General features: G+C 38.3%; 1 protein-coding gene across 4 annotated transcripts in view; it reads left to right on the plus strand.

Annotated features, from left to right (window-relative positions):
* Positions 1-44: 44 nt before the first annotated feature.
* Positions 45-27,049, plus strand: part of MRTFA (myocardin related transcription factor A) — a 170,927-nt gene continuing 143,922 nt past the window's right edge. For 2 of the 4 annotated variants that reach the window (XM_039863383.1, XM_039863381.1), the window contains exon 1: positions 45-272. The gene's annotated coding sequence lies outside the window, so the exon portion shown is untranslated. The remainder of the gene's footprint in view (positions 273-27,049) is intronic. The other 2 variants (XM_039863385.1, XM_039863384.1) reach the window with 1 other exon arrangement.

A 27,049-nucleotide genomic window follows, 5' to 3' on the forward strand; every position in this document is an offset into this window, starting at 1 on the left:
AAGGCCGAAGGCGGGCGTGGTGGGCGGGTCCGCAGTTTCCGTGGCCGAGAGGAGCCGGCGGCCGCTGTGTCTGTGGTGGCCGTGGCGGCGGCGAGAACAACCGTCCCATTTTCCCCACCTCCTCGGCTCCGCTTGCCCCACGCCCTCCGCTCGCGCCGACTTCTCTGCAGCTCTGAGCGCCCTGGCTGGACGTTGAGGCTCGGGAGGAGACGCGCGCTGTGAAAGCCGAGCGGGGACTGCCGCGGAGCCCGGGCCGGGTGGAGAACGAGGCGGTGAGTGAGAGTCCGGCCGGGGACCCCTCCCCCACCGCGGCGCCGCCTAGCCCGAGCATCCTTTCTCCTCACGACCCCGCAGTGCGCGCCCTCGGGGAGTCGGGCGGGTCCGGCCTCGCGCTCCCCAACCTCCGTCCCCACCCCCCGCCGCCCCGCCCCTCCGGCTCCGGGTCGCTGAGCCCCGGCGAGTGGTTCGGGGCGCGGCCCTGCACCTGTGCGTTGCCTGGTGGGGCTGCGCGGGTGGAGAGACACCGAGGTTCCCGCCCCCGCTACGCCCCGGGCATATTGTGACTGAGGGACCGGGTGTCGGCGGCTTTCCCCGGGACCTTGTTGTGCAAACGCTCAGGATCCATGTGCAATTCCAGGATTCTCAGGCAAGGGAGGCTCACCTGGACTTGTTGATGCCTGTGTAGCAACCCGAATGCCTCCAGGTGTAAAGGCTGTGGCAGATTCGAAACTCGACGGCCAAGAACTTTACCCTCTTAGAAAGTGTCTGTCAGGACACTTTGATTACATCCCCCACCCTCGCCGGTACCATAAGAGAGCGTTGATACTTTAGCAGCAAGGGCGGGAGCTTTTGAGTCTGGCTCTCAAGCCTGCCTGCCATTTGCCAGCTGTGTAATCTTGGGCTTCAGTTTCTTTATTAGAAAAATTCGGATAATACCTATCATATGGGGTCGCTGTAAGTTGAGAAGGGCTGGTAAACCAGTTTGTATTTAAGCACCAGCCCAACTTGGCTTTGTCAGGATCTCTGTCTCTCTTCTCGATATTTTATAGCAGCAGTTTGGTGGACAGTCAGCCGCTTACCAGCCGTACTTAACATGAAGTGTGTGTATACAGGAATGTGAAATACATCACTTAAATGTAATAATGAAATTACACCTAGATTCATGTGTTTTTACGTACTATTTAAATCCATAAGATGTCTGAAATGGCCCCAAGTTGCCAATTTTTGAGGTCTTTTCAAGATCTTTTCTATCTCAAGTCAACGCCTGTAACATTACCTTTGTTTTATGCATTTTAAAACCTTTAAAAGACCCCCGAAACCCTCCACATTTCACTTCTGCAGTGTACTGTTGAAAAGCAGCCACCTCCCAGGGATGTGGTGGTACAGCCAGCTGGCCCACAGCCCCATGACTGCAGGGTGGGGAACCTTTGGTTGAAAGTTATTAAACTAAGTTTGCCTAATGTCTTTTGCATTTTTCATAGTGAATCAAAGGGCTTTGTGATGTTCGGTTTCTTAATGAAACAGTTTAGAAAGAAATCATTACTGCTTTTTTCAAAAACATGCAAAGAAAAACTGTAGTCTAGTTCTAGCATTTGTTTCAGTTCTTTGCCAATAACTTAAGAGCCCCTCTTTAAAGAGGCTTCCAAAAGTCACATCCATTAGGATTATTTTGCTTAGAGTAAAATTATGAGATGTAAATTACAGTAATAAGTATTCTATTATCCAAAAGTATTAATTGCAGACTTTCCATAACCCTAGTATGCTGCCAAGTGCTGTGAAGAAGGGATTCAGAAGAAGTATAAGACAGCATCTCAGCCCATAAAGGGCAAAACCGTAAAGTTTGGGTCACCCAGTAGTAATTATGGGTATTACTTAAGTAATGACTTCATTCATTCATTTATTCATTCAGCAAACTTGTACCATACCTGTAACGTGCCAGGTATTTTTCTAAAAGCCTAAGTTATCAAGATAAGTGAGATGTAGTCCCTGCTCCTGAGGAGCTCACAGTCAGTCTAATGGGAGAAGCAGAAATTGACAGATAACTGTAACACACTGAAATAAACTCAAAGTACAAGCCCAGAACAGTATGGGAGAGTCAAAGGAGCTTTTCCTTTTCACTTCAAAGAGAAGATGGTGTTTGATCATTCCAAACACAAGTAACTGAGCTTGGAAAGATTTCCTGACAAATCTTCTGACCAAAGGTATAAGCCCAAGGGAAGAGGAAGGAAACTGACATTCCTTGTTGCCCACTATGTAACAGGCATTAAGTAAGGCTTTTAGTGTATTATTTAACCTCACAACAACCCTATGAAGTAGATTTTTATCTCCGCTTTAGGACAGGAAGACTGAGGCTCAGGATAGTTAAATAATTTGAGGTTAGTTGACAGTGCCAGGACTTGAATCTCTGACTTAAAAGTGTAGTATGCTCTTTTTTCCCCCATACTCTGTAGAAATAAATATAAACGAGGTGAGAAAGTTCTACCTACGTAAGTCATTTTACTACATCTATTACAAATTACTTTCTATGAAATAAATGTTCATACTTGATTTAGAGTTACTAAAGCTTTATAGTAAAGACTCTCTTTATCCAGTGGTATTTTTTTATATGCTTATAAATGTGGTGGCATTTGCTAAAAAGTGTGGCCCATGGAAACAGTAAAAATGGAAGACATTGATACACACAGATTCTATATGGGGCATTTTACAAAATTCTTAAACAGGAATGGACTTTTCTTGAGACCGCAGCTTAAATATACAAAGAATAGGATATCAGACATATGGCCAATTAAATAGACAATGAAAGGGGTAAAATAGTTTTGAACAGTTAAATTTTACGAAGGGGAAATTAGAATTTTGAAGTCATTTACAAAGAATATTGTATTATGTTTTAAAGAGACCACTGTGACAAGATCCTATACTAGACTGTCAGCTCCATAAAGACAGGGGTGTTTCTTTTATTCCCAGCTTCAGGAGCAATTCTTGGGACATATAGATGCTCAGTAAATATTTGTTGAATAAAAAATGAACGTGAACAAATATATATTTATAAAGACTAGTGTGTTTATGAGTAAAAATGCTAGGGTTGATAGTTAGAATTGACATAATATGGAACATTTTCATCTGCTGAGAAAAAACTTCGTATAGGTTATATTTCAGATGGTCTTTGAAAAAGGGAAGAAAACATTGATAGATTACAGATGAAGTGGTATAAATATGGGGAGTGGTTTATAAATGGATACATTTCGGAAGAAAAGGAATATTGAACAAAGGGAATGGCCCACTAACACAATTAAAAATATAGGCATTTTTTTTTCTGAGCATTGTTTGTGTCATTTATTTTTTTCAAAGTTCATTTTTAAAAACAGAAGCCAACCCAGAATGGCAGATGCTATGCCGAGGAAAATCAAGGATCCTATATTTGAATCATGTCTCTGCTCATAGATCATTCTGTGACCTCTAACTGCATTAGTTTCATCATCTGTAAAAAGCTGATAACTACCACCGGTCGCCGGGCTGCGACAAGGGTCAACCAAAAGAACTGTTCAATTTTAAGACACTTTTTATTTATAAGGCCTTACTGGAGATTTGGGAATCAAGGAAACAGTCTCTACTCTCATGGAGCTTAGAGTTTCAAAAAGTAGATGTGTTAGCTATCTATTGTTGTGTAATAAATTACCCCAAAAGTTAGTGTTTAAGACAACAATAAACATCTCAGAGTTTCTGTGAATCAAAAATTTGGGAGCAGGATGGCTGAGTGGTTCAGGCTCAGGGCCTCTCAAGAGATTGCAGTGATATGTCAACTGGAGTTGTCATCTGAAGGCTTGACTGAGGCTGGCGTATCCTCTTCCAAGGCTGGCAACTCATGGCTGGCAAGTTGGTGCAGGCCGTTGGTGGGAAGTCTCAGTTCTCCATGTGCGTCTCTCCATGGAGCTACTGGAATGTCCTCATGGTAGGGTAACTGGCTTCTCAGAGCAAATAATCCAGGAGACCGAGTTGCATTGTCTTTTATGACTTAGCTTCCGAAGTCACATATTGTCATTTCTCTAGTATTCTATTGGTCACACATTGTGGAAAAGGATTACACAAGGATGTGAATACCAGGAGGTAAGGATCATTAGGGGCCATCTTGGAGGCCGGCTACCACGTTGAGTATGATAGAAAAATAAGTATTGGAGGAAGGTAAAAAGTACGGGGGGAGGAGAGGGAAGGATTACTTTTGGGGAGATGGGGGAATTGGGAAAGATTTAATTCTTTTAACATATCTACAGATATTTATCGAGTGTTTACTGTGTGCCTTCCACATGGTAGACTAATATGTGGAAGTGAACACTGAATTAGGGCCATACGAAATGTCTTATGTATAATAGGCCAGCATTTACACTGAGGACAAATATTTGATCTCTATAAGGTGAGGGTGGAGTAATTTTTCTGGTATTAATAATAACATATAGTAACTTATCAGACCGATTAGTAGTTATAGAGTGTAAGTAAAGAGTGTAAGTACTAGGGCCAGACTTCTGGATGTTAGCAGCACGACTTCCGGTTTGTGACTAAGATACTCTTTGCTACTTTTTCTTAGTAACTCACTAACTGTAAAATGGGAATAATCTGCCTGCTTTATATCGCTGCTGTAAGGATCAAATAAGTTAAAAATATATCAGGTTTGTGGAACAGCTTTACATGTATCATCAGTATCGTTTATTAATTTTTGGCATAGCGTAGTACATGTGTGAATGAGGTTGGAGTCAGAGATGAGTGAATGTAGAATGATGTGAGTATTCAGCAACAGGCATGTAAATGTCAGTCATGGCTGCTTCTGTATCAGTTTTTCCAGTTCAGGTACTTAAGTCTAGATAATTTTTATTTTATAAAATAGAGTGAACCGGTGATTTTATTTAGCTGAACTCCAAAATTAAAATAAGACCACAGGAGTACGCTGTTGCCTGTTAAGGGCGTATCATGCCTTCTTGTCCCTCTAAATTACTAGGCCCTCTGCAGAATGGATTTAGCTGGCAGCAGTACTTAAGGTGTATATGCTTCAAAAGAGCTTAGAGGTGGAACTAGGACGTAAAGTAAAAACACCTAGAACGAGAGATTCTTAAAAATACCACCTCACTTCTGTGAAGAGGAAAGGTGATTGAACGCCATGTTACTGCAGGTGTTAGAGCAGAAATCGAGTGGTCTGCCAGGGCCTTGGGTGGAGCTAATTGCTTAAGTTGCCTTCAGTTCCAATTCTCATTGTTTAGTTGATGGAGGCACTGAGAAATTAAATCGTTCGAGGTTCCACAACAGTCTAGTGGCTGACTCTGGGCCAGGTTTTGCTCTGTGTTTAAGATCAGCTCACATAGCAGTGACAGAACATCTGCAGAATACTTCGAAGACTGAATGTTGTGAAAATTTCTTTTTCTTTTCTTTGGATACCATATTTTTACTTTTGTGGTATATCTGGTTCATTTGCTTGCCTACTCACTCTTGTTCATATGCATTTAGAATCACTCTTCCCTGTATAAATGAGTGCTGATAATGAGTAATTTAGATAGCTCATTTTGAAATTCGGAGTCTATCTTCTGTTTGTTACTGAATTTGAAGATAGTGGGCTACTTACAGGTCTTTGACCTCTAAAATTGTGAGAATTATGGGTGACTGGTTCTTTTTTTTAAGTATAGTTGGTATACAATATTATATTGGCTTCAGATATGCAATGTAGCGATTGGACATTTTTAATACCTTACAGTATGGTCACCCCACTAATTCTGTGACTGTGCAAACTTACCACAATATCATTAGCTATATGTAACTTTGGTTTTTTGAAAAATCTTTGTTCTGGTATCTAAATTTAAATTATAATGGGTGTAATTGGAGAAAAATTCCAAACTCCCTAGTATGACAGAGTAAAATAACTAGTGAGATAACATGTTAAGGGCATGAGCGGGGCTAGGTACTGACAGTTGTCAGGTGTTGTTAACCATAGGCTCACTGACCATCTGGTGACTCAGTTTCCTCATCTGTAAAATGGAGTTAATTCTTACAACATGAGGTTGTAAGGATTATGGAGCAATATAAATGGAAGTAACAGTGGCATCATCATGATGCTACCTCATTAATCCTCACACCAGCTCCGTGAAATACATAGTAGTACTATTTTGCACACGAAGAAAGAAGCTTGGAGAGATGAACTAATTTAGGAAGATTATACTGAGGATTTGAACCCAGGTCTGTCTTTGAATTGAAAGATGCTGACTCCCTACATGAATGTGTATGAATGAATTACCTAACCTTGCCTCCAGTAATGTCTGTTCCTGTTCACTTTCTTTTGCATAGTTGGTGAAAATGTCACCAACTATGTGAGTGAGACTTCTTTTTGGTGAATATAGTGAGACTTCTTTATGGTGGTAATCAAGGTGTTGTAGCTGTTAAAGTATTCTTTGCAGTATTCTCTATATGTGTCTTGTTGCCATTCCTGAAAAGGAAAGCTGTAATAGTGACGTCACATCTTAAATTGTTCAAAAAATACTTACTAAATAAAGGCATACTATAATGCCCAAATTAAAAAAAATTTTTTTGATCATTGTTTCAGTATCTGTAAATGGCGTAAATGATGCCAAAGTCTCTTCATTGTGGTGAATTTGTACATATTTTCACTACCACAAAACTTTGAAGAACTTGGAAAGTTCTCTCTTCATACTTTAGGACATACCATGTTGCATATTGGTATGAGAGTGGGTTATCATGGTTGTGAAATTGGCTTTATTTTTATATTTTGTTATATGATTAATGTGCTTAAAGTAGCTTTAAAATTGCCTTATATCTGTTGTTTTGACTTTATGAGGCAGAGATGGGGAAACAATTTAGGAATGAAAAGTAAGCACTGTTTTATTTATTCTTGATACACTTTTAATGAAAAATAACCTGAAATAAAGCTTCCTTTGAGGAGCCTTTCACTCTTTAATTCTGACTTTCCAAGTTAATGCCCTAAGGTTGTGGCATTGAAGGCAAAGATGTGATTATAGTTTAAATTCTGTGAATCATTCAGAATCATTTAGATTCAGTGAATCATTTCACATTATCTTGTTGATATTTCCTATGTGTTCATATACATATACATATATATATATATATATATTTTTGGCAAGAAGAATACTGGAATAGGAATGAGGAATCAAGAATATAATGAGATTATAGACTAGTGATGATTCGAAATTAAATAAATTTAAAGAAAGTGATAGATGACTTGGTTCATTTGTGTAATAGCTGTCATGAATCTATGTATACATTGAGTTAAATGATTATTTTATCATTTTTCTAAATCAGTCACTCTGTAGCATGATTAACCATTTTTTTTTTCCCTTTTGATTTTTACCTGAAAGCTGATTCTGAGGGTGAATCTGGAAGAAACAATTTATATGAAAACTGGACATGATCTATACAATTTGGACAAGTTATTTATGACATTTTATTTTCAATAACCTGTTTGGGACCTAAATAAAACTGAGTTAATTATAGTGTAACCTTTTGTTCTATTTGGAGAGTGTTAAGGGATTTTTGAATACCCTCCAAACTTCACCTTCATTAAGTTAGCTTAGAAAGTTCTTTCTAGAACAGGCTTCTTCAAAACTTTACCTGCATGACCCTCTCTACCTCTTCTGACCACTTTTTTGTTTTGTTTTGAAAAAATATAGTAGATTTCCCTCCTGTTTGGAGATAGTGATGAGTTTTGGAGTTGAGTGCACCTGTTTTCAATCCTGGCTCTACTGCTCACTGGCTCTAAGATCTTGGGAAAGGGAATTAATCTTTTTAAATGTTTTTCTTTAGGGAAGCTGTGAGAGGTAAATAAACTTACATGTGAAACATTTAGCACATAATAGGCATTCTGTGCATGTTCATTTTCATAACACCCAGAATTTTTATTTTGTAGCTCTAGCTAAATTGTAGCTAAATAACTAAGTATTTCGTTTTTCTTATAAGCTTTGTGAGGCCAGGGACCATATCGGTCTCTTCACTGCTGTATTCCCAGCATCTAACATAATGCTTGGTATGACAGACATGTAGTAGATGCACAGTAAATACTTTTTGAATGACTGAAAGGGACCTGCCCCCTGTCGTTACCCTCTCCTTCCTTGCCTTAAAGGACAGCGTATTGAACTTACTTCCTTTAGTCCACTTGAGAAGTAACTTGCTACTTGAACTTTGGTCTATTAAAGATTGGAGCTAGGGAGGGTTTCTGGTCAAGATGGTGGAATAGGTAAACACTGTGCTCATCTCCTCCCAGACCACATCAAAATTACAACTGAACTCAGAACAACGATTGTTGACAACCTCCTGAAGTCTAGCTGAACTGAAGTCCTATAACTAAGATTATACAGAAGAAGCCATGTTGACACTGGTAGGAGGGGTGGAGATGTCGAATGGATTGGTCCCACATTTACAAGTGGTGGTTAAAAATCGGGAGGGGTATCTCGTCTGTGGAGGTTGCCCCAGAGGAGCAAGGGGTCCCAACCCAACACCAGGCTTTCTCGTCTGTGGAGGTTGCCCCACAGGAGCAAGGGGTCCCAACCCAACACCAGGCCTGGGGTTTCAGTGCTGGGAAGAGAAGTCCCCAAAACTTCTGCCTGTAAAAACCAGTGGAGATTATGGCTGAGTGGGAGGGCTGTGGGACTCCCCGGCGTTCCTCTTAAAGGGCCTGTGCATGGACTTACTGACAGATTCACTTGCTCTGAGCTCCAGCACTGGGGCAGCAGCTTGAAAGGTGCCAGGGACATACGGGGAGGAACTGAATTATCTGGCTTCAGAGCAAGGGCTAGAGGGGCAGTTTTCTCCTAGACAAGTGCTGGCAGAAGCCATCATTCCTTTGTTGATCCCTTCCCTCACCCAGCCTGTATGCACAGGCAGGTGCCATATCTGAGTCTCTTACAAACTAGTCAACATTGTTTGCTCCACCCTGGGGATTCCTGAGACCCTGCCCCACCCAAATTGTGGGCCCACTCAAGCCTCTTCTAGTGTTTTTTCCGTATATATGGCCTGTCTTGGCTCATGCCGCAGACTTTCCTAAAATCTCTCAAAGATTCACAAACAGATAAGCAGCATCTGGCCTCAGAGTGCCCCATAACTCTTGCTAAACAGCCTGAAGACCCGCACTAGCAGCAGCCAGCCCCAGTTCACAGCTTAGCCTTTCCCAGGCACCTCCAAGCCCAGCACAAATGGCAGCCATCTGCATATCACTTTGTAGCTCATGCCAAGAGGTCCCCTGCCAGGGCACAGGCAGCAACTGACCTTGGCTTGCACCAAAGCCCCTCCCAAGAGGTTCCAGAACCAACACACCAACATAGCCATCTTCAGACCGCACCAGACAGTCCCCAGCCACCTCCACAAATGACACACCCAAAGAGCAGACTTGGCAAGCTCTAGATCTTTGCTAAAGCGACTCCTACTCTATAGGGTTAGCGCCTGCACAACAGCTCCTCCCTCCACTGTCGTCAACCAGTCCTCATAACCAGTCAGCCTGAGGGTCAGTCCCACCCACTGATGCGCCAACAGCAGTTAAGGCTCAACTACAGCAAGAGGGGGCACACAACCTATACAGGGGACACACCTGGAATATCTGGCTCAGGTGACCAGGGAGACTGTGCCACTGGGCCCCACAGGACTCCTACTACATAAGGTTACTCTACCAAGACCAGGGACATAGCAGCTCTACCTCATACATAGAAACAAACACAGGGAGGCAGCCAAAATGGAGAGACAAACATGTTCCAAATGAAAGAACAGAACAAAACTCCACAAAAAACTAAACAGACGGAGACAAGCAATCCACTAGATGCAGAGTTTAAAACCTCGGTTTTAAGTATACTCGATGATCTCAGTGAGAACTTCAGCAGAGAGATAGGAAACATAAAAATGGAGATAGAAACATAAAAAAGAACCAGTCAGAAATGAAGAATATAGTAACTGAAATGAATATATTAGAGGGAAACAACCGTAGATTAGATGAAGCAGAGAATCAAATTAGTGACTTGGAAGATAGGATAGTAGAAAACACAGAGTCAGAACAGCAGAAAGAAAAAAGAATCCAAAAAATTGAGGATAGTTTAAGGGGCCTCTGGGACAGTGTCAAGTGTACCAACATTAGCGTCATAAGGGTACCAGAAGGAGAAGAGAGCAAGGAGTTGAAAGCCTATTTGAAGAAATAATGATGGAAAACTTTCCTAATGTGGTGAAGGAAATAGACATACAATCCCAGGAAGCTCAGAGTCCCAGATAAGATGAACCTAAAGAGGCCCACACCAAGACAAAATACCAGAGGTTAAAGACAAGAGAGAATCCTAAAAGCAGCAAGAGAACAGCAGTTAGTTACCTACAAGGGAGCTCCCTTAAGAGTGTCAGCTGATTTATTTCTCAACAAAAACTTTGCAGACCATAAGACATTTGCACAAAATATTCAAAGTATGAAGATTAAGGACCTACAACCAAGAGTAGTCTACTCACCAAAGCTATCATTTAGAATCGAAGGACAGATAAAGGACAGATAAAGAGCTTCACAAGACAAAAAGCTAAAAGAGTTCGTCACCAAATTAGTATTACAAGAATGTTAAAGGGACTTCTGTAAGAAGAAAAAAGGTAAATATGAATAATAAAATGGCAACTGCATATCAGCAATTACTTTAAATGTAAATGGAGTAAATATTCTAATAAAAGACATTGGGTGGCTGAATGGATAAGAAAACAAGACCCTTACATATGCTGTCTACAAGAGACTTCAGATAAAAGACACACATAGACCAAAAGTAAAGGGATAGAAGAAGATACTTCATGAAAAGGGGAAAGGAAAAAAGCTGGGGTAGCAATACTTGTAGTAGACAAAGTAGACTTTAAAACAACGGCTATAACAAGAGACGAAGAAGGACCCAGCAATTCCACTTCTGGATATTTATCTGAAGAAACTAAAAATACTGACAAGAAAAGACACATTCATATGTTCATTGCAGCATTATTTGCAGTAGCCAAGATAAAGAAGTAACCTAAGTACCCATCGATAGATGAATGGATAAAGAAGAGATGGTACATATGTACAATAGAATATTACTCGCCATAAAAAAAGACTGAAATCTTGCCATCTGCAAAAACACGGATGGACATAGAGGGAATTTTGCTAAGTGAAATAAGTCAAACACAGAAAGACAAATACCATATGATTTCACTTATATTTGCAATCTAAAAAACAAAGGAACAGACAAAACAAACTTATACGGAGAACATTTTGATGGTTGCCAGATGGGAAGGAGTGTTGAAGGGATGGGCGAAAAGGGGGAAGGGATTAAGAAGTACAAATTTGTAGTTACAAAGTAGTCATGGGGATGTAAAGTATAGCATAGGGAGTATAGTCAGTAATGTTGTGATAACTACATATGGTGTCAGATGAGTACTAGACTTATTGGGGTGATGATCACTTCGTAAGTTATATAAATGTCTAGTCACTATGTCGTACACTTGAAACTAATATAATATTGTATGTCAACTGTAATTGAAAAATAAATTATTAAAAAGATTGAAGGTAGGTATGGGGGAAGGCAATGAATAGACTAACTACCAGAAAGAGAGCAGAGCAATATTCAAAGTAAATTATAATACTATAAAATCATAGTACTCTGTACTTTCTAACCCTGTCTAAATTGGTGTCCAGCCCTAAATTCTACCAAAAGAGTTTTCAGGAGGCCACCACTAACTTTATGTTGCTGAGCCAATGGATTATCTCTGGCTTAGTACAATGGTAACTTCTAGTAATTCAGCAAGAACCTTGGAGTCTTCTTCTCTTTCTTTCCCACTTCATAGCCAGTCCATCAGCAAATCCTGTTTGCTTTGTCTTCTAAATATATCCGTAATCTGATCACTTCTCACAACCTGCACCACAATCACCTTGTGTGAGCCAGTCTATATTAGTTTTAGTTTCCTGTGGCTGCTGTAACAAATTACCAGATAGTTGGTGGCTTAAAACAACCCATATTTATTCTCTTACAATTCTGAAGGCCAGATGTCTGAAAGCAGTTTCACAAGGTCAAAATCAAGGTGTGGGCCGGTCCTTCCAGAGGCTTTGGGGAGAGTCTGTTCCTGTGTCTTTCAGCTTCTGGCAGCTGCTGGCATTGCTTGGCTTGTTGCAGGATCACTTTAGTCTTCAAGGCCGGCGCCTTCAAATCTCTCTGCACATTTTCTCCTGTGTTTGTCAAATCTCTCTCCGCCTCCCTTTTATAAAGACGTGATTATATCTCCCCATTTTAAGTTAATCTCCCCATTTTAAGATTCTTAATCACATTTACAGTCTCCCCCGCCCCCACTTTTTTGTCATGTAAGGTAACATTCATAGGTTCCAGGGATTAGATTGTAGAAGATGTGGATATCTTTTAGGGTACCATTTTTCTGTCTACCACTATCTGCCCCTTGGCCCCCAAAGATTCACATCTGTCCTACATGCAAAACATATTCATCCTATTCCAACATTCTCAAAAGTCTCAACCCATTGCAGCATCAACTCAAGCCAAGATCTCAGCTAAAGATCAATTCAAAAATCCCAAATCTCGTCATATAAATCATCTAAATCAGGTATAGTTGAGTACCGGGTATGATCCATCCTGGGGCAGAATTCCTTTCCATCTGTAGACCTGTAAAACTGGAAAACAAGTTATATGTTTCTAAAAGGCAGTGATGGGACAAGCAAAGGCATTCCATTTCCAGAAATGAAAAAATGCGAGGAATAAGTGTGTTACTGGTCCCAAGCAATTTCAAAGTTCAGCAGGGAACATTTCACTAGGTTTCAGAGTCTGAGAGTAATCTGTGGCTCGAGACTGCCCTCTGGGCCTGTGGCTATGTCTTTTGTTCCTGTGGCTCTGGCTTCTGGGCTCAAGGCTCAGGTGATCTCTTTCTCTCTCCCTCTCTCTCTCTTTCTTTCTCTCTCTATAATTGAGATATTATATTTCAGATATACAGCATAATTATTTGGTATTTGTATATGTTGCAAAATGTTTATCATAATAAGTCTAGTTAACATGTCACCATAGTTACAGATTTTTTTTCTTGTGACGAGAACTTTTAAGATTTACACTCTTAGCAACTTTCAGATACGCAGTACGGTATCAACTATATTCACCATGCTGTGCATTACATTTCCACGACTTATTTATTTTATAAATGGAAATTTGTACCTTTTGACACTCTTCACCCATTTTGCCTACCTCCCCACCCCCAATCCTGGTAATCACCAATTCATTTTCTGTATGAGCTCAGTTTGTTTTTTTAGATTCCACATTTAATGAGATCATACAATATTTTTCTTTCTCTGTCTGATTTATTTCACTTTGCATAATGCCCTCAAAGTCCATTCATGTTGTTGCAAATAGCTAGAGTTTATTTTTTCATATGGCTGAATAATATTCCTGTGTGTGTGTGTGTGTGTGTGTATGTAAGTGAGATTTTCTTTATCCATTTATCCAGTGGTAGATTCTTCGGTTGTTTTCATGTCTGGCTGTTATAAATAATGCTGCAGTGAACATGGAGGGGGCATATATTTTTTCAAATTAATGTTTTCGTTTTCTTTGGATAAATACCCAGCGTGGAATTGCTGGATCATATGGTAGTTCTGTTTTTAATTTTTTGAGGAATCTTAATATCGTTTTCCATAGTGGTTGCACCAATTTACATTCTCACCAACAGCAGAGTTTCCTTTTCTCCACATCCTCGCCGACACTTGTTTTTATTGTCTTTTTAATAATAGCCATTCTAATAGGTGTGTAGTGATAGCTTGTGGTTTTGATTTGCATTTCCCTGAAGATTAGTGATGTTAAGCATCTTTTCATGTACCTGTTGGCCATCTGTCTATTTAGAGCCTGTGCTCATTTTAAAATCAAATTGTTTTTTGGCTATCGTGTGAGTCGTATGAGTTCTTTATATATTTTGGATATGAGCCCCTTATCAAATATATGATTTGAGAATATGAGAAAACATGAGAAATATTTTCTCCTGTTCATTAGGTTGCTTTTCATTCTTGGATGGTTTCCTTTGCTATGCAGAAGCTTTTTGTTCGATGTAGCTCCATTTGTTTATTTTCACTTTTGTTGCCTTTGCTTTTCGTGTCTATTCTTAATTTTTCTTTCAGGATAGCAGTTTTCTTGCAGCTGAGCAGTTTTATTAGCCTGTTCTTACCAGTAGAATTTTAGTAGTCTAATAGTGTTCCTTTATTTTATTTTATTTTTTTCTGACCCTTTCAGGTCAGATTGGCAGTGTTTCTACTGATATAACATTCTCAGAAACCTTTTGAGTCTCTTGTGTATGTCTCAGAGATTCTTGTCATTGGACAAGAGGATCCGCCATAGATCTTTCCTGGATGATGAACTCATGTCTATTCCTAGCTTCTGTTTTGATGGTTGGTTCAGGGGATCTCTGAGTAATATGTGTAATCTCTTTAGCACTAGTGAAAGGTGGTCTGTCCATCCACACTATTGGCTTTCTCTCCACAGCAGTGCTTTCTTAATAATGCATCTCCTTATTTTAGTGGTGTGTGTGTGTGCTGGGAGGAGTGGGGGCGGGTAGGGAGAAGAGAGAGTGCATGGTAGTTAAGTTGAGAATGTCCCCAAATCAAGTCCTGTTTTTTTTTTTTTAAAAACATTCTGCACATCAATTTGTCTTTCCTCTTGCATTTTGTTGTAAGCGGCAAGAAGAAACCAGGCTACACCTTCAGTATGTTTCTTGGAAATCACCTTAGCTAAATAAGTTCATCACTAATAAATTCTGCTTTTCACACAACTGTAGGATACAATTCAGCTAAATTTTTTTTTTTTGCCACTGTATAAAAAGAATTGTCTTTCCTCCATTTCCATTAACAGTCTTCATTTCCTTCTGAGTCCTTCACCAGAAGCTCTTTTAATGTTCGTATTTTCACCAACATTCTGTTTATGATGATATATTTATTCTGTAAAACAGTATAGGCATTTCTCTACTGTGCTCTCACTTTCTTCTAAGCTCTCACCAGGACTACCTTTAATGTCCATGTTTTCACTGAAAATCTGTTTAAGGCAACCTAGGCTTCCTCTGTTGTGCCTCAGATTCTTCCAATTTTTACCCATTATCCAATTTCAAAGCCACTTCCATGTTTTTAAGTATTTGTTACAGCAATGCCCTACTTCCAGATACCAAAATCTGTATCAGTTAGGGTTCGATCAGAGAAACGGAACCAGTAGGAGAGATATATTAAGGGATTTATTGCAAAGATTTATTCCTTACGTGATTGTGAGGGCTAGGTAGGCAAGTTTGATATCCATAGGCTAGGCTGTCATGAAGGACACATTGGAACTCTCAGCAGGAGATGAAGTTGCGATTCTTAGGTGGAATTTCTTCTTGGAAACCTAAATTTTGCTATTAAGGTTTTTTTTTTTTTTTTTTAAACTGATTGAATCAGGTCCACCTAGATCATCTAGGATAATCTCCTTAAAGTCAGTTGGTTATCATATCTACAAAATATCTTCACAGCAACACTTAGATTAGTGTTTGAATAACTGGGGACTGCAGCCTAATCAAGTTGGAAATACAGTGGACTGTCACACTATCATTATCTCTTGCATTATTGCAATAGCTTCCTTTGAACTGGACTCCTTACTTCTGTACTTGATTTCTTAGGATCTGCTTTCCATGTAGATTATAGAATTTATGATCTGCTTCTCAGAGTGAGTTTCACGATTTACTATACTCCCCCCTTGCTTATTCTGCTGCAGTCTCACTGGATTCCTTGCTGTTCCTGGATCATACCAGGTCTTTGTGCTTGCTATTTCTCCTGCCTGAAATACTCTCTCCCTGGATCTTCACATGGTTTACTTCCTCACTTTTTTAGATGTTTGCTCAGATGTCTTCTTATTAAAGAGACCATCATATATAAAAAAAGCCATTTTACTCCTCAATCCCAGGCATTCCCTATTTCCCTTACCCTGTTTCACTTTCTCTGAAGGACTTATTACCACTTGACATATATTTGTTATCTATCTCCCCCCACTAGGTGATAATCTCTACAAAGGCAGGGACTTTGTTTTGTTTATTGCTGTATCCTCAGCACCAACAGTACTTGCCATGTAGTAGGTGCTTAATAAATATTTTGAATGAATTAACGAATGAAGAAATGGACATTTCCATTCTTCTTACTTTACCTCTCAAGTGATATTTAACATAGTTGATCATTTTCTTTATTGAACCATTTTATATTCTTGGTAAGACATTAGTCTTAATTTTTCATCTTAATACCTTGTTTATCCCCACAATCTCTCCTGCCATTCTGTACTTAGGAATGAATTTAATGAAAGATATAAGACCTTTACACTGACAGTCAGAAAACATTGCAGAGAAATTAAAAAAGACCTAAATAAGTAGAGATATACCATGTTCATTATTTGAAAGAGCCAATAATGTTAAGCTGTCCAGTCTTCCCAAAATACTCTAAATAGTGTGTTCACAATCAAAATCTCAGATTTTTGTAGAAATTGACATGCTGCATCTAAAAGTTACATGGAAATTCAAAAGACCTAGAATAGCCAAAGCAATTTAGAAGCAGAGAACAAACTTGGAATTAAATTACCTGATTTCAAGACATTATAAAACTAGAGTAATCAAGACAATGTGGTATTGGTGTAAAAATAGACGGATCATTGGAGCATGATAGTACTGAAATAAACACATGTATGGCCAATTGATTTTTCAACCAAGGCTGAAATGAAATCCTAATTCAATACGATAAAGGATAGACTTTTTAACAAATGTTGCCGGAACAATTGGATATTTGTATGTAAAGAAATTAATTTCATTCTGTATCACATATCTCACGCACTACATAAAAATTATTTCGAAGTGGCTCATAGACCTAAACATATAAACTAAAAGCATAAAACTTACAGAAGAAATTGTAAGAAAAAAATCTTTGCAACCTTGGGGTAGGCAAAGATTTTTTAGGACACAAAAAGTACTAACCAGAGCAGAAAAAAATTGATAAATTTGGACCTTATCAAAAGTAAAATTGTCTGTTCTTCAGAAGACACTAAGAAAATGAAAAGGTAAGCTACAGACTGGGAAGAAATATATATACACACACCACACACACACATGGATTTATATCCAGAATATGTTAAAAAAGACATTAAAACTCAATAATATGACAAATGGTCCAGTTAAAAATGAGCAAAAGATTTGAATAGACACGTCACAGAAGAAAGTATATTTGAATGTCCAAAAATATGAAAAGATACCCAACATCATCAATCATCAGGGAAATATAAATTGAAACCACAGTGAGATACCACTTCATACCCAATAGAATAACTAGAATTTATTTTTATTTTTTTTCAGAAGCAGTACAGTATTTGTTATATTTTCAAAAATATCTTTTCACTTTAATAGTCTTACATTAAGTATATTTATATTTTCCCCAAATCACCTGAAGAACTCTCACGTATGTGTTTGTGAGTTTTCATGGAAACAGTATATATGGTTCTAAATAAAAATGTATATCCTTTAAAAATCTTTTGCAAGCAGGAGATTTCCATACCAACAGTTTTTTCCATCTGTAGTTAATTCAAAGCCAGCATTGCAAATGCACTGGAAACTTACATCTGTGTTCACACGTCGACCGTTTTTACAAAGAACTCCATTCTGGATACACTCATCAATATCTGGGTTCTAGGAAAAGTAAAGTTCCTAGAATAGCTAAACTTTTTTTAAAAATGGAAAATTCCAAGTGTTGGCGAGGATGTGAAACAATTGGAATTTATGTATGTAGCTGGTGGGAGTGTGGAGTGGTACAACCACCTTAGAAAACATTTGGTCAGTTTCTTATAAACACATACTTATGCAACCCAGCAGTCTTACTCCTTGGTGTTTGTTACTAAGAGAAATGAAAACATGTTCACAAAAAGACCACATGAATGTTCATAGCAGCTTTATTCATAGTAGCCAAAATATTGGAACCAACCTAAATACTGTCAATAGGTGGATAAACTGAATTATTGATATATGCAGCAACGTGAATGAATCTCAGAAACATCTTGGGTGAAAGAGTAAGACAGAAAAGAGAACTTACTCTATGATTTCATTTATATTGAAGTTCTAGAATATGTAAAACTATAGTAAATAGAGTTCGGGAGGTGTGGAGATTGACTCTAAAAGGACATTAAAGGTGATAGGAATGGTTTTTTCTTGATTGGGAGTATTGACTATACAAGAATGTACGTTTGTCAGAACTCATTGAACTCATTGAAAGTGTACATTTTATGATAAGCAAATTATACCTTAGAGTTGATTTAAAATACTGTATGGTTAACACTGTGGACTAAAGGTGTTTGCATGCCAACTTTGGTTGTGGTTAGTTTCTGACAGTTGATCTATATCCCCTCACACGTGCATACTACAGGAGTGCCCAGCGCATAATAGGTCTTCAAATTCTTGTTGAATAAGTAGATGATAATGTGCCTTCTTGCAGCTCCATCGCAAAAAAAATATTCCATGCTTTGTCTTCCTGCAGTTTTCTAACTCCAGTCATTTTACGGAGTTAATTTGTTTGGCTCCTCCTGGCAGTGGTACCTTGAGTACAAATCGGGTCATTCACTCTTTCAAGTAGTTACTGAGCATCTACCATGTGTAAAACCCTGTCTAAATAAAGTACTTGCTAACTGTGAGGAATTACACCAATGGCAGTTGATTATATATATGAAATTTACATTTGACTTACAAAAGTAAAGGCTGGGTAAGCTCTTCTTGCTTAGAATCTATTTCAGCTCCCATTTCTTTGTCTTGTATTTATTTGCACTCTGCTATCTGGAAAAGTAGCAAAGACTTAATAATAGACGCTACATGATAACTTCTCAGATGAGAGGAAGCAAGCATTTCAGAATATCATTCCAGTGGATAGAAAGTTCTCTTTTTCCAGTTAAAGAGTATGAGGAAGGAGTGGAGTGACAATTTGGTTGCTGGACGCAAATTGCTTCTTGGTCTTGTAGTCAGTCTGTAGCTGTATGCTGTCTTCATCAGACAGGGTTATGGTTTATGGATACTTTAACAGGTCACCAAGCAGAATTATTACATGTTTTATCAACCAGAACTTTAAAAAGCACTAGTTATCATTTTGTACTGATCATTGTTACTTTCCTGACTTTGATCAGGCTGCCCTGAATTCTCCGAATGGCTTTCCTCCTCCCATTTTGTAAACTCTGTCCTTGTCCATTTTAAAGTTAGCCTGGAGCCTCCTTTACAGAACAGCTCTCCTTGATTAATACCACCTCAAACTTGTTTTCAGACTCTCCTTTCCCTATAGTGCCATTTTTCTTCCTTACTTTTTTTTTTTCCACCAAGACCTTTCTTCCTCTTAATGTCATAGTTCATTGGGGGGTAGTAGATGCACTTAATTGATATTATTTTCTCTTCATGTATCTAAGACCTGTACCAAGTGGGTATAGTAAATAAAGAAGATCGATGGTACATTCTAGACTGAAGGTGAATAACATGGTTTAGAGTCCATAATAGATGAAAGTGCAATACTTTAGATAACTGTGGACCTGGGTCCTTTCTCCACCTTTTTTTGGCACTTGCCCCTGAAAAGAAGCCAGGGAGATTAAGAACTGCTTCTATCTGATAATAGCTCAAATTTAAGAGGAGGCAGTTCCCACAGCAGCAATCTGAGTCCAGTAAAGGAGCTTAATGAGGTGCCTTTACCTGTACAATAGTCCGAGTTCGTCTCTGTGCTGAGATATCAGAGGAACTGACTGAGAAATTTAACAGGATTATATGAACTAGGAAAAAAGAAGTGGGCATTGGAATTGCATGTGCGTGTAATCTTGATAGTTTATTTTCATTTGGAAAGATCTATTATCCTCATTGACAAGTTTCTCTGATTACAACTGTTTATACTTATGCCCATGCTAGAATTAATATCATACTAAAGAAAGAAGACACTAATTTATCTGCCTTTCAGAATATACTTTTTCAAATACCTGTTATCTTTGATGGGTTCAGAATGTTTAGTTCTTTTCACTATCTAAAATTATAGTATAGTATGTACTTTCATTTTACATTCCTACCAACAATGCGTAAGAATTTCAGTTTCTCCACATTATTACCAATGCTTATTTTCTGTCATTTTTTTCTTGATGGTAGCCATCCTAATGCAGGTGAGGTGGTAGTGTTTTACATTTTTAGTGTTTTTGTATAAGATTAGTAGCATAATGTTTTGTCTGTAATTACATAACTATATTCCCCCCCCATAACACTTACCTGTCATACCCGAAGTGCTTATATTTTGCCTGTTTACCATAAACTCCATTAAAGCAGGGACCGTGTCCATCTCCATCATTAATATAACCTAGGGCTGAGACAGTATCTGACTTGCTTAACAAAGGTGTTTGATGGATGAATGAATAGAAAGTAGAGAGGCATAGTGTAGAGGTTGAAACCAAGGACTTTGGCATTAGACAGACTTGGGTTTGAATCTTGGTTTCCTCATTTATAAAATGTGTTTGATAATGCCTCCCTCATAGGATCGAGTGAGATTAAATGAGATCACAAATATATAAAATCCTAGTACAGCACCTGGCACATTGTAATTAACTGGTAAGTGGCAGCTATTGTTATTAGAGGTCAGTTGGCCAATGGGCATCATCAGTAGGCTTGGGGCTTAAAAAACCTCATTCTGTCACTAATAAGCTATGTAATATTGAACAAGTTGTCTAATCTCTTTGGTCTGAGTTTTTTCTTCGGTAAAGTAAGAGCATTAAGTTAGATGACTCCTGAGGGCCCTCCTATGATTTTCAATTGGTCTTTGTAGTTGTTACTATATTCACCCCAGCAATCATTACCAGTTCATACCATCTCAACTTTAATTACAGTAGGAGACTTAATTCCAGAGTCTGAATCTCAGAAGCATCTAAATAATAGACTCGATTTAAAATAATATTTTAAAGGAAAGATAATTCCATTTCAAAAGTTACACCATTGCAATAGTTGAAGAATAATTTACCCTAGCGTGAGGTGTTAGGTAATGATTTAATCTGCCAAGTTGTGTGTGACCACTCAGTGATCATAGAAATGGAGATTGCAGGTTGCAATGTAGATAGCAGTGATAGTTTGGTGGTTTGCTGAGTGGTGTTGTATTCAGCTATTGGGGAGACTTGCTTTAAAAATACATTTATGTCTACTTGCTATGCTGCTGATTGAGGGAGGAAATAAAACAATCCTTAAGAGAAGACTTCTGACTTCTGAGATGTGGCTGGTTGTGTCCCTGTTGTTAGCAATTGTGGGACCAGATATGCAAAGTTTGAGTGAAAGAGCATTTCATCAATTTTTCCAACTAAGTAGGATGATATGGCTCCCTCCAGCACAGTTGTTTGGTTTTTTTTGTACAAGTAACTCGGAGCAGGGAGTGGAATAAACTTTTTTTATTATCAGCTTTATGCTGGCCATCATTAGCCGCTTTCATGTTATGCTATCTATTTGGTTTTATTGTTGACAGTATAGTTGTTTTTGCATGTACGTGCTGCTCAGTGTCACCACCCTAAAATCACTTAGAGACATTTTTGGACTTGAGAATGGTCCTTGTACATGAGTTTCATAGCTTTTGTTAGGGAGTCACAGCTGCTAGCCCCAAGAAAGTATATACTGCCTTCAAGGAGAAGCTCCTTTGGCTTCATTAAAAGCAAATAACTTAACTCTGAGAGCTTTTGCTCCTGAACTCTCCTATCTCTTCAGAGGTGCTTTCTTGTGGTCAGCACTTTCCTACTGAAAAATATTACAGTTCATGATGATACCTTCAAATGAAACACACATGTGCACACACACATACAGTATATCAGTTTATCTATCTGTTAGTACATTGGTCATGTGGAAGAATTTCTGTAATTTAGATCTTATATTTAACATTTGTTTAATAGAAAGAGTATGGGCCATGAATGCTACTTAATAGTTGTATGACTTTGAGCTAGTGTCAATTTCTCTTTGTCCTGTGTCCTCATCAGTAAAATGGGGATATACTTATCTTGTAGAAATGTTTTCAAATTAAGTGAAATAATGTAGATAAAGCTCATGGATATTCCACGGATGTTGGTACTGTTTCTCGTTCCTCCTTTTATTCCACTTTTCAAATAAGTGAGTAAATGCTCTTTGAATATAACTTTGTGCTCTTATTAGCATTTCTTAGCCACCTGCCCCAGGGATTGACAGTGGAATTTATTTTTCTTTCCTTATCAATTACAAATGTCATTAGGAATTTATTCTTGTTCCTACTTTGGAATGAGGAAACTTTTTTTTTTTAAAGCAGAATTAAATGGGTGTGCATTAGGCAGCTTTTTGAGATAATTTGGACGGGAAAATTTAAGTTGCTTTCATAGTGGAGTTTTCACCTGGAACATACTTGGCCATGAGAAGAAAGGTTATGCAATCACATTCCTTATCAGATGTTCAGTTAAGTTTATTGTCTCCTAAAACACCTGAGGAAGTCCTCTACTCCCTTCCTTTCAGCCAAAAAGCTGATTGTGGAATAGGAGATGAGTAAATGAAAATTAATCTGACTTGGGCAATTGGAGAATGAGAAGAATGCTAACCCCCAGGCATGTGGGCTTGTTTCAGCTTCCCAGAGAGCTCCTCAGAGGTCATGACCCATTGATTGTAAGCATAAAAAACAAAACAAAAACTGTAGGTGAAGCCTGGACTCAGTATGGCAATTTAAAGGATTTTAGATTGGTTATGAAATGCAAATATGATTTTCACTGGCCAAAATCAATTTTAGTGTTTGATTTTATTCATCTAAAATTCGTCTTGGTAAAAATCATTATTCTCTTTCAGTCCATTCTCTCCAGAGTAGCGGGAATGTTCCTAAAAACAAACTGAGTCATGTCACTTCTCTGCTTAAAACCCTCGTTTCCAGTCGTTTCCCATTGCTCTTAAAATCCAGATTTCTTTCTGTGACCTAAATTGTAAGCATGCTTTATCTATGCTGATCTCACCTGGTGGGGAATCCCTTTCCTCCTCCTTCAGTCAGTTACATTATCATCCCTTGGTCTTACTTCATTGTTCACCTCCCCTTACCACCATGTCTAAAAAGTAGATAATTTCTGCCTATAAAGTTCCTTCTATGTTTCCTTGATATCTTGGAGAAGTTTGTAATTAGTTTTCTGCCTGATGGCTTGCTTACTTGTTTTTATCTTCTTATGCTCCAAGATTATAAACTCCACAAAGTCAGAGACCATGTTTTATCCTTTTTGTCTAGCACATACTGGCACCTGGTAGATATTTAATAAATATTTGTCTAATGAATGACAGTTTGATAATTTCAGCTTTATAGGGAAATGGATATTTTAGATCATAAAGGGATAGGCATTTACTTGCTGATCTGACAAGTCTATAACCTGATAAAGGTCAGTGTGGGCAAAAAAGAAATGATTTGTTTCTTTGGATTGAATTTTTCAGAATTAACGTAGATAGTGCCTGGGAAGCTTTTCCTGATTGGCGAGAGTTGGATTAGGTGTCGCTCTTGTGTGGTCTATGACACCATGTGTTTGCCTTTTTTATAAAACAGATTCCCTACTCACTTCTGAAGGAGAGAGAATTTAGTTTATCGTTGTATCCTCAGTATTCGGTTTGGTGCCTGGAATATGGTAATTGTGCTCAAAAATATTTGTTCAATGAGAAATAAGTGTTAGAATCAAGATGTATCACAATAGATTATGTATGGAGCTCATTGGTCCCAAGTATCACTTTGTTCTTTATTTGTCAAGTTCACCAGATCATGACATAAGTTCAAAACAAAACAAAACAACTTAAGTCTTTATTATGGACTGTTTCAAACACACATAAAGAGAATCGTAAAATGAACCACCACATGGACCTGTCGCCCAACTTCAATAATTATCAACACATAACCAATCTTGTTTAACCTTGCTAACCTCTTCCTCCTCAGTACTTTAAAACAAAATCCCAGACATTATATTATTTCATCTGTAAATACTTTAGAAAGGTATAGTCAATTTAAGAACTAGTTAACTCTTGGAAAAACCCAATACAAAAATTCCGTTTGTCTCCTTGAATCTAATAGTAGATGCCAGCTGGTGAATTTCCATGCGCTAAATCACTCCCAAGGCCTGACTCACTATTGAAAGCATATACTCCATTGTAATTGCTGAGATAGCAGCAGTTTGCTGGAATATGTGACCCTATTTACCTGTTGGAAAAGTTGGAAAGCCAACTGTCTCAAACAACATATACAAAACTAAAAGTAAACTATTCATTTTCTCCTTTAAACTGCCCCCGCCCAGTTCCAGGACTTATTTGACAGCAGCTCTGCTCTTTTAGTTGCTCTGGTCAAATCTTTGGACTCTTACTCTTTCTCTCATACCCCATATCCAGTCTGCCGGGAAAACTTACAGGATCTACCTTTAAAATACATCCAAAATCAACTACTTTCACCATCTCTGCTGCTACCACTGGCCTCTGTCCTCTCATGCCTGGATTATTGTACCTCCTAACTGATCTCCCATTCTTTCCTTTATTCTCAGCACAGCAGCCTGAATCTTTTTTTATACCTAAGTCAGATCATGTCACTCCTCTGTTTAAAAACAGTCACTCCCCATTCCACTCCGAGTAAAACCTGTGAGGCCTTATAGTATCTGGTCTTCTCTTAGCCTGTGTGACCTCACCTACGTATTCCCCTTGCTCACTCTGCTGCTGCCACACTAGCTTTCTTGCTGTTCTTTGAACATGATAGTCCTGCTTCTGCTTTGGCTTTTCCTTTTGTCTGGAAGGCTCTTCTTGTAGATATCTGCCTGGCTAACTTTCTCATGACTGTCAAATCTTTAATCCAGTGTCACTTTCTCAGTGAGGCTACCCTAATCATCTTACTAAAAAATTATAACTCTTCCTCCCCCAATACTGATACCCTTTATTCTGACCTACCTTTTCTAAAACATTATACTTTAAGATCTATATAGTTTATTTACTATATTATTATTTACCCCTCGCCATTAGAATTTAAACTGTATGAGGGCAGGGATCTGTCTCTTGATCACTGATTTATCTCATGCACCTATAGGCCTGGCACATACTAGGCCTTCACTAAATAATTGTTGAATTGTGAGCTACTGAACTGTTTCTTTTGCTTAAATCCTTGCTTTTGAGGTACTTAGAGTCAGTACCAACAAAGCAATTTGTATATTTGAGTATATCACCAGTAACATCTTTTCATGGTCATTCTGCAAGATAGGTGGTATTATCCAACTATTTTTTGGGTGAGGAAACTGAGGCTCAGAGAAGCTAAGTAACTTAGCTCATGATCATATGGTTAATAAAGGTAGGAGCTGAGATATAAATCCAGATCTGACTCCAAAGCAAACACCTTTTCTCTGCTGCCATATTATCTCCTTAAACCATTCATTCAACAAATGTTTATTAAGTGCCTACCATGTTCTAGGCACTGTTGGCAGCTGAATAACAATTTATCGTGGGTTACTAATAAAAGTATTTTTAATTTTATCATCTTTGTTGTGTTCTTGAGACGTGAGAACTTTAATGTATATATTTATCTGTAAGCTCTGCCTAAATGCAGGTAGGCTTAGACACAAAAATTCCGATGGTGTAGCATATGATCTCACTTATATGTGGACTCTAACAAACAAAATAAATGAGCAAACAAAATGAAAAGAGACTCAATATAAAGAACAAACTAGTGATTGCCAGATGGGAGCAGAGGTTGTGGGGCTGAGTGAAAAAGGTGAAGGGATTAAGAAGTACAAATTGGTAGTTACAACATAGTCACAGGGATGTGAAGTACAGCATAGGGAATAGAGTCAATATCGTAATAACTATATAGTGCCAGATGGGTACTAGACTAATTGGGGTTCACTTTGTAAATGATATAAATGTCTAACCACTGTGCTCTACAACTGAAACTAATATAAAAAATTTTGAATGTCAACTCTTGATTGAAAAATTAAAATTAAAAAAAAAAAATGCCGATGGTAAACTTTGGTTATCCAAAGACCAGCTTTCTGTTATTTTCAAGCATCCAAAAGAGTGCTAAACCCAAAACCAAGAAAAAGAAAAGTGCCTTAGATTGTCAAGAAAGAACTTTTGAGCATTATTGACAATTCCCGAGACGACTTAAAGCGCCAAAAATGCTATGAGTAGTAGTTGGTTCTTCTGAAAGTTGAAGATGTTGATTAAACTAGCAGTGGCTGGTTATAAATAGATTAGTGTTATTTGAGGAGAAAGCCAGAAAGCATAGGTGAAAGGAAATGTTAGAAAAGCAGAAGAGGCAGAGTGAAGTACAGTAGTAGTCATAGCAGACAAGATTTGAAATGACTAGTGCACTGAACGAATGGTAGATTCTTGAGAATCGTGATGAAGAGGTGGAGGTGGACCAGTGCCACGGGAACACCTCCAAATACAAAATGCTTTGAAGCCACAGACATAAGAACCCTCTCTTTTGAATGCAAGTGAAAACCACATGAGATACCACTTCACACTTATTAGGATGGCCATTATCAAAAAAACTTGAGGAGGGGAAACTGGAACCCTTGTATATCACTGGTATAAAATGGTGCAGTCACTGTGGAAAACAGCTTTGTAGTTCCTCAAAAAGTTAAACACGGAATTGCCATAGGATCCAGCAATTCCACTTCTAAGAATATACTCACAAGAATTGGAAGAAGAGACTTACATAGATACTTGTGCACCAGTGTTCACGGTATCATTATTCACAATAGCCAAAAGGTGGAAACTACCCAAGTGTCCCACCACTGCTAAATGGATAAACAAAATGTGGTATATGTGCCCGCTTTGGTAGCGTGTAAATAAAATGTGGTATACACATACAATAAAATATTATTCAGCCTTAAAACGGAAAAGAATTTTGATACATGCCTCAGCATGAATGAACTTTGAAAACATTCTGCTAAGTGAAAGAAGTTAGAAACAAAAGGATAAATATCGTGTGATTCCACTTAAAGTATTAGAATAGGCAAATTCATAGAAAGTAGAATAGATGTTACTGGGA

The sequence above is a fragment of the Pteropus medius genome, unplaced genomic scaffold (assembly GCF_902729225.1).
Source record: "Pteropus medius unplaced genomic scaffold, Ma_sr-lr_union100, whole genome shotgun sequence".
Classification (NCBI taxonomy): domain Eukaryota; kingdom Metazoa; phylum Chordata; class Mammalia; order Chiroptera; family Pteropodidae; genus Pteropus; species Pteropus medius.